We start from the raw sequence: 13,360 nt of genomic DNA, 5'->3' as shown, positions 1-13,360 counted from the left end.
CATAGTAAAGTCTTTCAAAAAATAACTAAGCAAAAAAATAGTGAAAACAAGTCTGAAAGAAAAGCTCTAAACTTTGAAAGTCATTGTAGCCTCCTTGTTGAAAATAATAGTTGCACCTCTAAGCTCCATAAGTCCATACGAATGTACACAATGAAAATGTGACCTAAGGGTGGTATCTAAGTTTAGTTGTTGAAGTGTGATGCTTCATCACTAATCAACTACCTTATTTAATATATCACATCTATATTCTAGCCCAGTGAATTAGCTTGAGCCATTGAGTATTGTGAGTTACAAGTAGGAGGTCAAGGGGTTAAGTTTGTTGGTTGGTTGCCTCTATGGACATTATTGGACCTCACTCGATATCCCCATTTGCCAAAATTTCAAACGATTGGTTTACACCGAGTACCATCCTCAGAATGAGGGGATGTGCTCAAAGGGTTTTCTCCATGATGTGTATTCCATCTAGAAAAAACACATATAAGTTCCATTTTGAGACGCTTTAGTCCTATAAATGTTTATATGTTTTAATTAACAACTTATAAGAATGACCAAATAAACTTCCCACCTCAATGCACATTTTTACGCGCTCCTAAATCCCTCTCAAAGCTTTGCATGGTTGGAAGTATGCATGTTTTGTATCTAAATGAGATCATTTTATCTATGCAAATGAGTTAATGTTTACAAATTATTTTGTATCTAAGATCACAATACTCTAAAAGGTTTAAGCCTTTGGCCCTTGGATATTATGTACAAGTTCATGTATGTTAACTAAGGCCTTGAGTAGATGTATTGTATTTGAGATTAATTGGCAAAATAAGAGCTCAAGTACCGTGCAAATGTCACATGGGCAACAAGTTAAGACATCGGTCCCTCTTTTGTATAAATAAGACCTTTTCCCCTCTCTTGTAATACATTTTTGTCTATCAATGATGACCTTATGACAAACATACACAAACCAGGGGTTAAATGGTTTGAAGTATTACGATCCTTTATGGTTGTACAGATTTATCGTTTTCCTTTTCACATTGAAGTGGCTTGGATGGTCTATCAGGTCGTAATCATTGAATCATAAGTCTAATGAGGGTACTACGAGTTCATCGCAATGTAAACTCACCACTATTTCAATTGGAGCAATGACTAGTCCCAAGAGTAATCATGTCACCCAAGTCTCCTTGTAATTTGTTCTGAAGGTTTATCACATGGTAATGACTGCTCTTCTAATATTAATTTTTTTTAATTTGAGTATATATAATAAATTTTAATTGGGCTCCATTATGGAATAGTTTGTTGATACAGTGCCTCTTGAGGCAATCATCCAACCATATATGATGGAGGTGTGGAAACCACAAAATTGGCACTACACCCATATATATAACTTGACTGAGGGCTTATTTCAATCCTAGTTCAATGACTTGGACCATGTGATAGAAATTCTCTCATCATGGCCCTTGGATCTACAAAAATACCCTAGTTGTTTTCTCTACCTAGTCTCATGACTTTTTATTTATTAGAGTCTCTTGGTTTTTTTTGTAGTTTGGATTGAAATTCTCAACATCCCATGATATTTATAGCCAACCATATAGCTTGTTTCTGCCTTCTTGAGTGACTTCGTGTGCCATGAACCGAAATAGTTCTTTAACACCAAACTCTAGCATCAATTTTGCATTAAAGTGAACCTTTGGAAGGACCTTGATGAATTTGTGTTCATCTAAGAAAGCGATAGGGTGATTTTGCGATCATCCACTACGTCAATATACCAAAACCCGCCTTTAGTGCCAAATTTAGGAACATTGTCTTTGAGACTATCATCTCATGTCATAGGTCGGTTTTGTGGTGGCCCTACCCAAGTATTCCTCCTTGCTAATAAAGCTCTCAGGGTCTTACTTATGAGTGAAGATGGTTGGTCTTATATTAGTATTCCAAACCCAAAGCTTTGTTGGAGAAAGGTAAACAACCACAACAAATTTGTTGGAATTAATCCCTTGTCTAGTATATGAGGACAAACATGGGGTATGTGCCTTGGCTTTATCTCTTGACAAGGTCTTAGTAGCCCTCCATGAAATAGCTGATGACCAGGAACCTAGAATAGTCTCGATGGTTTTCCTTCTGAGTTTAACAAGGTTGTGTGAGATTTTGTTGGTCCAAACCCATTACATGTCTACAAGGAAGCCCTTCAAAATTACACCATAGGTGTAGGGATTAACCATGGTTTTACTAGGTTCATCCTTAATGCAAGGGACATAAGTTGAATCATCAATTGGCATCTCATCATTCTACTTAACACATCATATACTTTTTTCCCAAGGCATTGACTTTGTGCATCATGCATATCTTGCTAATATCATCTACCCAAAGCACACAATTTTGACCCATAGTTTGTATATTATAGATAATGTTAGACAAACACATTAATGTGATGAGAGAGAGATGAAAAAATGAGAGGGTTTTTAGTTTGCAGTACGGGATACTGCTGCAGACAGTGAAATCGTCCCGTCTTGACAATTTTCTCTCGGAACAAGAAGTCTCGGGGGATATTATATGTTTTAGTTTTTAATTGAAGGGTTATTTTTACATTACTCTCCTCCTCACTGGCTCACTGATGCGATCCTGTCGCGATACCTCCCCGCTTACCTGCTACCTTCTACCCTCTCGTCGGTTGAGAACCCTCAACGACATTATTCCTCCACCGTTCTCGTTTCTCTGTCGGTTACCGCCCTTGACGCCGGATTCACTACTTGTCCCGTTTTCCTGCTCCAATGGCAACTAGCGTGATGGACATAGACCTGGTGGACTACTCGGAAGACCCGCTCGAGGAGGGATCCATTTGCATGTCCACACATTCAGCATCGGAGGGAATGATACCCTATAGCAACGTTCTAACCGGCACTACTGTTGAGCTACCTCAGTTTTCTGGTCCTTCCAACCCTGCGGTTATCTTACCGGACGACCCGCCAACCTGGTCGGCTCTCTCCTCACCTCCCCCGTCACCAACTACCTTGGGGTTTATCTCGAGTTGCCTTAACCCTAGCCCCAATGACTCTGGCCCTGTTCTTGAACCCTTATCGTCCTCGAATATCTACACTACACTTGCCATTTCCAATACTGTTGCGGAACAGGCTCCCTTGAACACCCTTATCTGCTCTAACCCCCCATCAGGTTGTTTCACGACCATCCCGCCGCTCTCGAATGCCATCCCCGCAAACCCTAACCCTTCGGTGGAAGTTACAGAGGATATCGAAAGAGGTTCGGAACATCACCCATCTGCAGGTGAGCCTCGACCCTTGAAGAAGCATAAATGCTTTAAGACCAGGGCGGAGGACGTAATATTGAGGCTTGGGGAGGATATACAGTGGGGCGACACCATGGATTTTGTAGATAGAGTTCTTGTTGGCAGAATTAGGGGCAGAAATTACACTGCGGCATGCTTGAAGACTTGGGCATCGGAGGTTTGGGGACACCACTTGGTCGACATCCCCTTTGTTCAAACATTCGTGTGCGGTTGGTTCGTGTTGAGATTTGCCAGACCAGACCACACGAACTGGGTACTGTCTTCCTTTTGGCATTTCGAGCATGCCCCTGTTTTATTGAAGCGATGGACACCCTTATTTGACCCAAAGACATAACAGATTGGGGTCGGACCTATTTGGATCAGGCTACCTGGCTTGCTGCTGCAATTTTGGTCAGAAGATATATTCAGAAGGATTGGGAACTCGCTCGGCACATACATGGAATATGATAAATCATTCCAGACCACGGGGATGATGGCTTATGCGAGGATTTTGGTGCACTTAGACACTAGAGGAGGACTGCAGGAGCACATTACCATTCAATGGAGATCCTTCTCGCGAAAGCAGTTATTGGATTATGAAGGAGTCCCTTATCGGTGCCAGAGATGTCATAAGGTCGGACACCTATTCAGAAATTGTCTGCTGAACCGTAAGGACAAGAAAGAGGCACAGAATAAGGAATTTGAAACTCCGGAACCTCACCCACAACAGCCGACCGAGGAGGAAGTTACAGAGGAACAACAAACGACAAATGAAGTGGCAAAGGTGGACATGGCCAAAGGATCAAAGAAGAAGCGTGGGAAGACACCTTACCAGCCACCCTCCCCTCCTCTGACGAGATCTCAGGCGGCTCAGGGAGATGTCTTCTCCATGGGTATGTCTACTTCCTCTCTCCCTCTCACCTCATCATTTGCAGTAACAAATAGTTCAATAAATTCATATCCCACGTTGATCTCGTCTGCACTTAATCTGCATACATCTTACTATAGTCCCCCCTCTGTGGGTCATTTATATTATCATGGAACTAGGCTGTCTCATCCCATCAATGTGGCCTGCACCATACAAGCCCCCCCCCCCCCCCGATATTCTCATTTACCCAGCCTTCCATCACTTCAGCACCATTCCACTCCCTACCCCTCCTTTCGATAGCCTCCACCTCCCGATATCCTCTGCGCTCAAAAGGCAAAATTCAAGAGCCGGATGTCGTCGGATTTAATCTGGAGGTCACCCCTACACCCCTTAAACCTCCCAGGGGTCGACCATCATCCCTCTCCAAAGCCAAGCACCTTGTTGGCGAAGAGGTAGCGCTAGGCAAACAATAGACACTTGACAGGGTTCTTAGAGCAAGGAATACCCTAGCACACCCCCCCCATAAAGATACTATCTTTCAATTGTCGAGGGTTAGCTAGCCCTGGTAAAAAACTAGCTTTCAGAAGACTCTTTTTTTATGTTTCAATTGACATCATATTTCTACAAGAAACCCTAGGCATGTCCAGCACTATTATCCCTTTTTTGGAATCATGGTTACCTGGTTGGTCATTCCATGCACTGGATGTATCTAGCCGATCTAGAGGCATTGCCCTAGGTGTCAAGAATCGCACCATTGAACTTAAAAGGGCTTGGGGGGGAATCGGTCACTTGGGGGCTGACATATACTCTGCCACCTTAGAGGCAAACTTCAGAATTATCAATGTATATGGCCCGTGTCATGACAGGGCTGATTATTGGAGGAAACTGTTTAGTTCCTCAATTAACCAGATAAAGAATATCATCCTAGGAGGGGACCTTAATTTCTCTATTGGTTACATGGAATCATGGGGTCATCAAGCTCAGATTGATGGGCTGTCTGATTTTTTTACAAACCTCTTGGAGGATCACAAATGGATAGACATCCCCTCTGCAAAGATTCAATTCACCTGGAGGAACAATAGAATTGGGGAACATAGTCTAGCCAGGAGACTGGATAGATTTCTCATTAAGGAGGCCTTATACAATAAGATCCCTCAAATTCATCAATGGGTAGGATCAGGAGCTATATCTGACCACAAACCTATTTTTCTTGAACTAGAAGGTGACAAGCACAGAATTAAGACACCCTTCAAGTTTAACTCTTCTTGGTTACGAGATCCCACATATATTAAACTAGTATCTGATTACTGGATTAATCACCTGATTGGGGAAGGAGGGGATATTGCAGATGGGTTTGTGCGCAACCTAAAGGAGTTGAAATCTTTATCCAAAGAATGGGCTCACAAGAAGAGGTTACAGGATGATATCATACTTCGGAAAGCTGACAGGAAATCACCACATATGAGGAAAACGCTGAAGGCAAATTTTACTCCTAGGCCCACAAAGATATGATCACCTCCCTCATCCAGCAGAGGACACAAATACTGAAGGACAAGGAAGAAAGCTGGAGACTTAGAAGCAGGGCGATTTGGTTAAAGGAGGGTGATGATAACACTAGATTCTATCATAGATTTGCTAATGGACGAAAGGCCATAAATACTATATGGGAACTACATAATGAGCAGGGGCAAACAATACAATCATCCTATGATCTGGCTAACCTAGCCACTTCACATTTTAAAAACATTTATAAGGCTCCTCATATTGTTAACTTGGTGGAAGTTATGCGCATTGCTGAGTATTTCCCAAGGTTTGTGGAACAGGACGAGGCTCTGGAACTTACAAGGGAGGTTACCACGGGAGAACTTGAGGCCACAATAAAATGGTTCAAGAAAGATAAGAGCCCAGGACCAGATGGTTGGTCCATTGAGTTCTATATTTCATTTTTTGACATTCTAGGCACAGACTTATCAAAAGTCATTGAGGAATGCCGAAGGAATGGCAAGATGTTTGTGGCCATCAACTCTACATTTATTGCCCTTATTCCCAAATCGGATAACCCATCCACTTTCAATGACTTCTGGCCTATATCTCTATGTAATTGCATCTATAAGATTATCACCAAGATCATTGCTAACCGCCTCAAACCCATCCTATCGACCCACATATCCCCTGAGCAATTTGCCTTCCTCCAAAACCGACAAATTCATGAAGCGGTTGGAACAGCTCATGAATTGCTTCACTCTGTCCATCTAAGGAAATTGAAGGGCATGATTTTAAAATTTGATTTATCAAAAGCTTTTGACAGAGCTAACTGGCTCTATATCAGGATGTTATTAACCCACTTAGGCTTCCCCTATGCTTATATTAAATGGATCATGTGTTGCATCACTAATGTATCTTTCAGTGTACTAATCAACGGAGCAGCTACCCCCTTTTTTCATGCTGAGCGTGGGCTCAAACAAGGATGTCCACTCTCCCCTCTACTATTTCTCCTCGTCATGGAAGGATTGAGCAAGATCATTGATGCTGAACATAGAAGGGGTAGTATCGAAGGCATTAAAATCACAAAATCATGCATCCTTACACACTTATTATTTGTGGATGATGTGCTCATCTTCTTGAATGGGAGCATTGGGGATATTACAACACTTCAGAATGCCTTTGGGCTATTTCAGCAAGCTACTGGTATGGCCATTAATGTCAGCAAATTCACTCTGACAACCATGGGTTGTACACAACATGATATTCAATTTGCACTCAGGCATTTTCCCTTTACCCTCCTATCCATTGAAGAAGGGTTAAGATACCTTGGATATAGACTAAAGCCTCAAGGATACAAAATCGTTGATTGGATTTGGCTCATCACCAAGATTGAAAAACGCCTCAACATCTGGTATCACAAGTACCTTTCAAGGGTTGGCCGACTAGTCCTCATCAAAGGAGTACCGGAAACTACACCGGTATATTAGATGATGCTCACTTGGATACCCAAAGGTATTTTAGCCAAACTACAATACATTTGTTGCCATTTTTTATGAAAAGGGAACCAACAAGGAAGAATATTTGCCTGGGTAAAATGGGATACCATCGCCAGACCTAAATGATGGGGAGGATGGGGAATAAAGCAGCTGGACATCTTCTCTAAAGCTCTAGCAGCAAAGCTGGGTTGGTAGCTCATCAATACAAACAGTCTATGGACTAAAGTTGCTACTGCCAAATATATTAGCCCCTCCTATATCATGGACTGGATTCGGCACGAACAGAGAGTTAGCTCTAATATATCGATCATTTGGAAGGTTGTCATAAATTCCATCAACCTCATTCGAGATGGACTTACATGGAGAATACAATCTAGAACTTTTGTTCGAATTGAGGCTGACCCCTGGATAGGATGTGGCAATGCTCATAGACTGCCCGCAGAGTTGAAGCATTATCTTGCGGGCCAAGGAATCATAAATATCAGTCATATAGTGGATGAGGCACACTCCTCAATGTTTCAACAAGCATGGAAATTTGCACTTGACCTTAACATACCTGCACATTGGCAACAGAGTTGGCTTCTTTATATTGATGCATTGACCGAGTCTCATATTTGGATCACAAAAGGAGAGGACGAGGTCATCTGGGCTCATGCCAAGCACAGCAGATACACACCAAAGGAAGGGTATTTGATCTTGATGGAATCAGTCAAGCCACCATATATTGAGTCATCGTGTAAATCCTTATGGAAACTTAAAGCGGCGCCCAGAACTTGGGTTCTCATGTGGACAATCCTTTTCAACAAGATTCTGACAGGCTCAAACCTATGGACCGTTTTGGTGTCACTTATGCAAAGAAAATTCCAAGGACACTGAACATTTATTTCTAGATTGTCCTGTAACTAAAGAGCAATGGAGAAATATTACAACACACTACCCTTCTCTAAAATCTTGGCAGGGAAGGAATATCTCAGAAGCTTGGAGCTTATGGTGGACTGCTCATAGTGGGAAAGAAAGGAATATGCCCTTAATCATGTGCTGGGCTATCTGGATTGCTCGGAATCAGGCTATTTTTCATCATAAGGCACTTCACTGGAACTCAATATTGCCTAGGATCATTGTTGATTTCGACCAGCTACTAGAAGAAGTCTTTGTCCCTCCCACTAGAGTCATACAACCTGAAATCATCAATAAGTCCATCCCGTGGGCCTATTTCGATGGATCAGCCCAAGATTTGGGATGTGGGGGAGGGGCAATACTATATTTATCTGATGTTCATTGTTTTAAAATTCAAATGGGCCTGGGAAGGGGAACCAACAATTTTGCTGAACTCTGCACTGCCAAATACCTCATACAATTCGCCTTAGAAAAACATTGCAGACATCTACAACTCTTTGGGGATTCTAAAATTGTATGCAATTGGTTAAATAAAATAGCTAATTGCAATGCATACTCATTGAGGCACATATTGGTTGAGGCTCACAGGCTTATATCATTATTTGACACTTTTGTATGTCATCACATTTTCAGGGAGCGCAACACAGGGGCAAACTTCCTATCAAAGGAGGCATCACTCAAACAGGATGACAATTGGTTAATTCAAGAGGAGAAGGATGGTGCTTTCTACCAGCACTATCACAGTCGTTCATAGATTTACATGCAGTATAATGGGCTCATGAGCCCGGTAGAAATTTTTGATTATATATATATAAGTTATTATGGTTTTTCACACAAACAGTACTATGATTGCTCTCTTTGCGTAGAGACGGTTTTTTATGTTGATACATCAGTGCTCCTTGCGTGGAACACATGTTTTTTGATTTTTGTACAACTACATACTGACATGCTATCACCTCACATATGCATATGCTACGGCATCTACAAAACGTAACTTTCAAATTTCAATGGAAATTACGACTTTTTTCCAGGGGAAAAAAATTATAGATAATGTCATACAAGTTTGGGGGGGAATGGACTAGGCTTAATCTTCTTATCTTAATGCCTTATTCATCATGATCGACTTCAAAAAATCTTATGACTAAGTGGAATTGTCTTTCATTCATGTGATGCTCATGGATAGTTTGATAAACCTATCCAATAATGAAAATGTTAATAAAATCTTAAAATAGAAATAAGTAATGGCAGATATACATAATACACACAAAAGTTTGGACTAGAAACCCTTAACTACGAACCCAACAAAACAAAGTTACACCTTTTTTCTCATTGTATAACAAAGTAATTTAGAAATCAAATATAATGATACACAACCATGCATTAAAACCACCAAAAAATTCAAAATACACTCGTCACATCCTCCACAAAATAAAGAGTTGTTAAATATGAAGAGAAATAATAAATAAAGAGAAGCATGCACATAATGGATACCAAATATTTACCCTATAAATCCTTAATCGTAAAAACTAGCACCTAATATATATCTATATCCTTAGCCAAACCAACCAAATGAGTCCAGCACCATCCCAATGAGGCATATTACAATGGAATTCTTCTAAACTTTACATAAGCTTCATCACATCAAATGCCATGGGTTACCAAAGCCATGGGCTCGTAAACCACCATTGTTAAGCCCATCAATGACTAACTCATTATGTAAACGAATCTATGACTAGGTCTAGATTAACCTAACAAGAGCCACCTCTACAAAATAAGGTTCACAACAAACATGTTGTGGTGCACAATTTATACATGTAAATAATACTACACCCAACAATCATCCACTTGTTGAATATTTTGCAATATGACTTGCACACCCACAAAATTAACTACTTAGGGAAGTCAAACCCATCATTTCTCCACAAAGAAAACTTCTCAATGCTCAAGGAATTTGTTCATGAATACGTAACATTCTTCAATGTATTTGCTTTCTCCCACAACTCCTTCATATCTTCAACCTTGTCTCTAATAAAATATCTTATTGCAATATGCTTTGCCTTAGAAAGATGAGCAAGGTTATTTTGACAAAAATTTTGCACTTTGATTTTTGTAAACTATCCTTAAAACTCTTGTAAGAACTCAACATCTAAACACTATCTATGTTAGAATGTTGTTGCCTTACTTGCATGAGTGGTTGCTATGTATTCAACTTCTATAATTGAGAGTTCATTTACTTCTTGCCTTTCACTCATCCCACAAACTACATCACCAAACAAGTTAAACACATAAGCACTTTTGGATCTTCAATGATCAAGATCTTTGACTCAATCTGCATCAACAAAACCTCGCACATCCAATATTATGCTTGATCTGAGCCTTCATTTTTCAATAGATTACATAATTTAACATCTCATGCAAATATGGGAAATTCCTCTTTGCAATAGTCTAATGTTCCTTTCTTGATTTTAGACATATTTTTGAAAACTTCCACTACATGGTTGATGTTTGATCCAATGCAAACCATGGCATAGATCAAACTTTGTATAAGGAACACGAGACATGGTATCTTACTGTTCTTGTGTCTATGAATATTAATTTGTAAATAATTTGGTGCTCGTATGAATGGAAGCTTTAATTGGTTTACATTCCTATACATATTAAGCCTATGTAATATCATCTAAACATGTTTCCTTTGATTCAGCCAAAGTCTTTTTTTAAACAAACCTTCTCAATTTTCATTCCAAAAATATAATTCACAACAACAAGATCCTCCATATCATATCCAAACTGCAATTAGCTTAACATCCTCAATGAAGTTCCTATTATTTTCAACAAATAACATATAATCAACATATAGTGCCAAAATAAAAAAGTGATCACCACCATGTTTGGTGTGCACACAGTGATCAACTTTGTTTCACAAAAAGCTAAATTATAAAACACAAATATTTAACTTATGGTATCACTGCCTTGGTTATTGCTTCTCGCCATTAAGGGAATTCTTCATCCTACATGTTAGTGTCAGTCTTTCCAGCCTTCCTCCAGTGATCAAATATGCTCTTACAAAGTGATCTCAGAGTGTCAAGGTCAAATTTTGTCATTTCAAAGAGTTTTCAAGCAAAATTTGGTCACTAGGCATTAGGTCTAGGGTTTGCTTTAACTCCTTCTAAAGTTGTCAAAATGTCGGTCCATGTCATTATTCAGCTGAGTCTATCATCATTCATAGGGTTGTCATTATCATCTCAGTGTCTAATGAGTCATTGTACACCTTGTTCATGCTTCAGTTGTGCCTTGGCAAGGTCATTTCCCTCTCCTAGGGTTTTGAAAGCCAATTTCTCTTGGATGGTCAAGTCATCGGCAAAACTTGTATCCAGATGTTCATACACCTTCCCCTATCCTTAAAATACCCTATCAAATGCTTCCCATCCCTTAGATCCCCCAAATTCCTCATTTTTGCACAAACCCTAGTTTCTAGCTACAACCTGGCAATTTTCTAGGTTGGGCCTGTGTTTTGCCCTTTTGGACCCCTTCCCCTCACTCAATCTCTGAGATTCAACTCTCCCCTGCTTCCTAACATCCCTCCCCACTCCCAAAAATTTCCCCAAGAATTTAGAAGCCCCTTATCCCCTTCATTTCGCTCCATTTCGACAAAATTCCTTGTTTCACACATCGGGACAAGTCGCACTCAAATGATGTTCCAGAGCAATAAAAGATGAATTTTGGAAAAATGAGAGAGGTTTTTGTCCATAACATGCCAAATAAGAAAAACCTCCTTCACTTTTTGCACATGTGTCATGGTTTTAAAGAAATGTCAAAAATACCGGCGAGAACGAAGGTGCTCCAAGGACGGTTGGCCAAAGCACAAAAACGAAGGAAAACGCCTGATCCACTCCAAATTTTGGCCAAAGCCTCTTTGACTGAGCATGGTACTTTATTGGGGACTCCCAGCCCAAATTTCAAGTAATTTGGAGAAAATTTTGTCATTTGTGAATTTTTTATGCCAAACACAGGTTTTCTCCATTAACGGGTCTCACCCCCCGCGCGACCCTTCATCATGGCAACTCCATTTGACAAAAACTCAGCATTTCCAGATTTTTCATGCAAAGTTACACATGCTCATGGATGGAATTGAGATTTGGTGAAGTTTTGGGCCTCTAGAAAGTCAAAAAACTAGCAAAAAATGACTTTCTGCCACTTTTTTGAACTGTAGAAAGCAGTCTTGGGAGATTTGATTTTTGACAGGGCAAATGAACTCCAAATTCAGAAATTCTAGTTGGGTTGGAAAGTAGACTCACAGACCTTTCCAACAAGCCTACTTTTGCTCAATTTGGCCACCTGCAAGTGCCCCAAAAGTGGCTCCAAAGGCGCGCGACCCGTCAGGCAGATTTTTCCAAAAATGCACTGTACAGCTCAGAAAAGCGCAGTTTGACCCAGTTTGACTTTTTGGGGTGAATTATGATCCTCTTTGATGTAATTATTGTACTTTTTAGACACTTTTACTCTTATTTAAAATTTCTAGAAGATTCATTAATGAAAAGGGTAAATATTAAATGAATGAATTGGTTTCCTAGCTTATAGAGGCAAGTTGTTTTGACTGCCTAGTTTGTAGTGGTTAGTTTAGAAGTGGTTGAAACAGCTCCTAGGATAGTGAGCTCGACCCATGGAGGCAGGGAAAGAGGTTAGATCATCTATATTATGTAGTTTCTTGCTCATTTTCAGGGTTGGACTCTGGAGGGAGAAGCTATCATTGTATTATTCACTGTATCTCTACAATTTTTGGCTAAGGAAGACCAGGGTTTTGCAGTCCTTTTTGGGATTCTTGTGGTTACATGTATTGATGGTGTGTTTCTCTATGTACTTGTAAGTGTGTTATGTGAATCATTTCCTTTCTTTTCCTTCTACACATTAAACAAATGAAGTGTTAAAGTAGAATTCATAATTGTCATGCTCTGCTTTTAAGTTTGTTTAATTTCAATGTTTTCTACTGTTTAAGGAGAATTCAAAGTTATTGTTTGCTCCCCTTAGCTCCTCACCTGTCTTTCTCATTCATTCACCTCAATCTAAGGCATCAATACTGTATCCTATCTCGCCCCAAAGAACCCCCTGCAAAAACTGTGTCCAATCCCCGCACCCAAAATTGCCATCCCCTCAATTTGCCACCAAAAACCCTAAAAACCCCAAATCAACCTTTTTGATCAGTTTACTAGCCTAAAATCAGTGTTACCCTATTGGTCATCTCATCCATTGAAGATTTCACCGAGATAGACCGGAGAGAGCCCTCTCCAGCCCCGTAGGGCTAGCTACGAGGCTAAGTGGTTTGATGTTGCCTTGAGGTTTACCTTTCTC

Source organism: Pinus tabuliformis, chromosome 2_2, assembly GCF_031772625.1.
Source record: "Pinus tabuliformis cultivar Carrire ecotype Pingquan chromosome 2_2, CPIR1, whole genome shotgun sequence".
Classification (NCBI taxonomy): domain Eukaryota; kingdom Viridiplantae; phylum Streptophyta; class Pinopsida; order Pinales; family Pinaceae; genus Pinus; species Pinus tabuliformis.
This window is presented reverse-complemented; position numbering follows the sequence as displayed.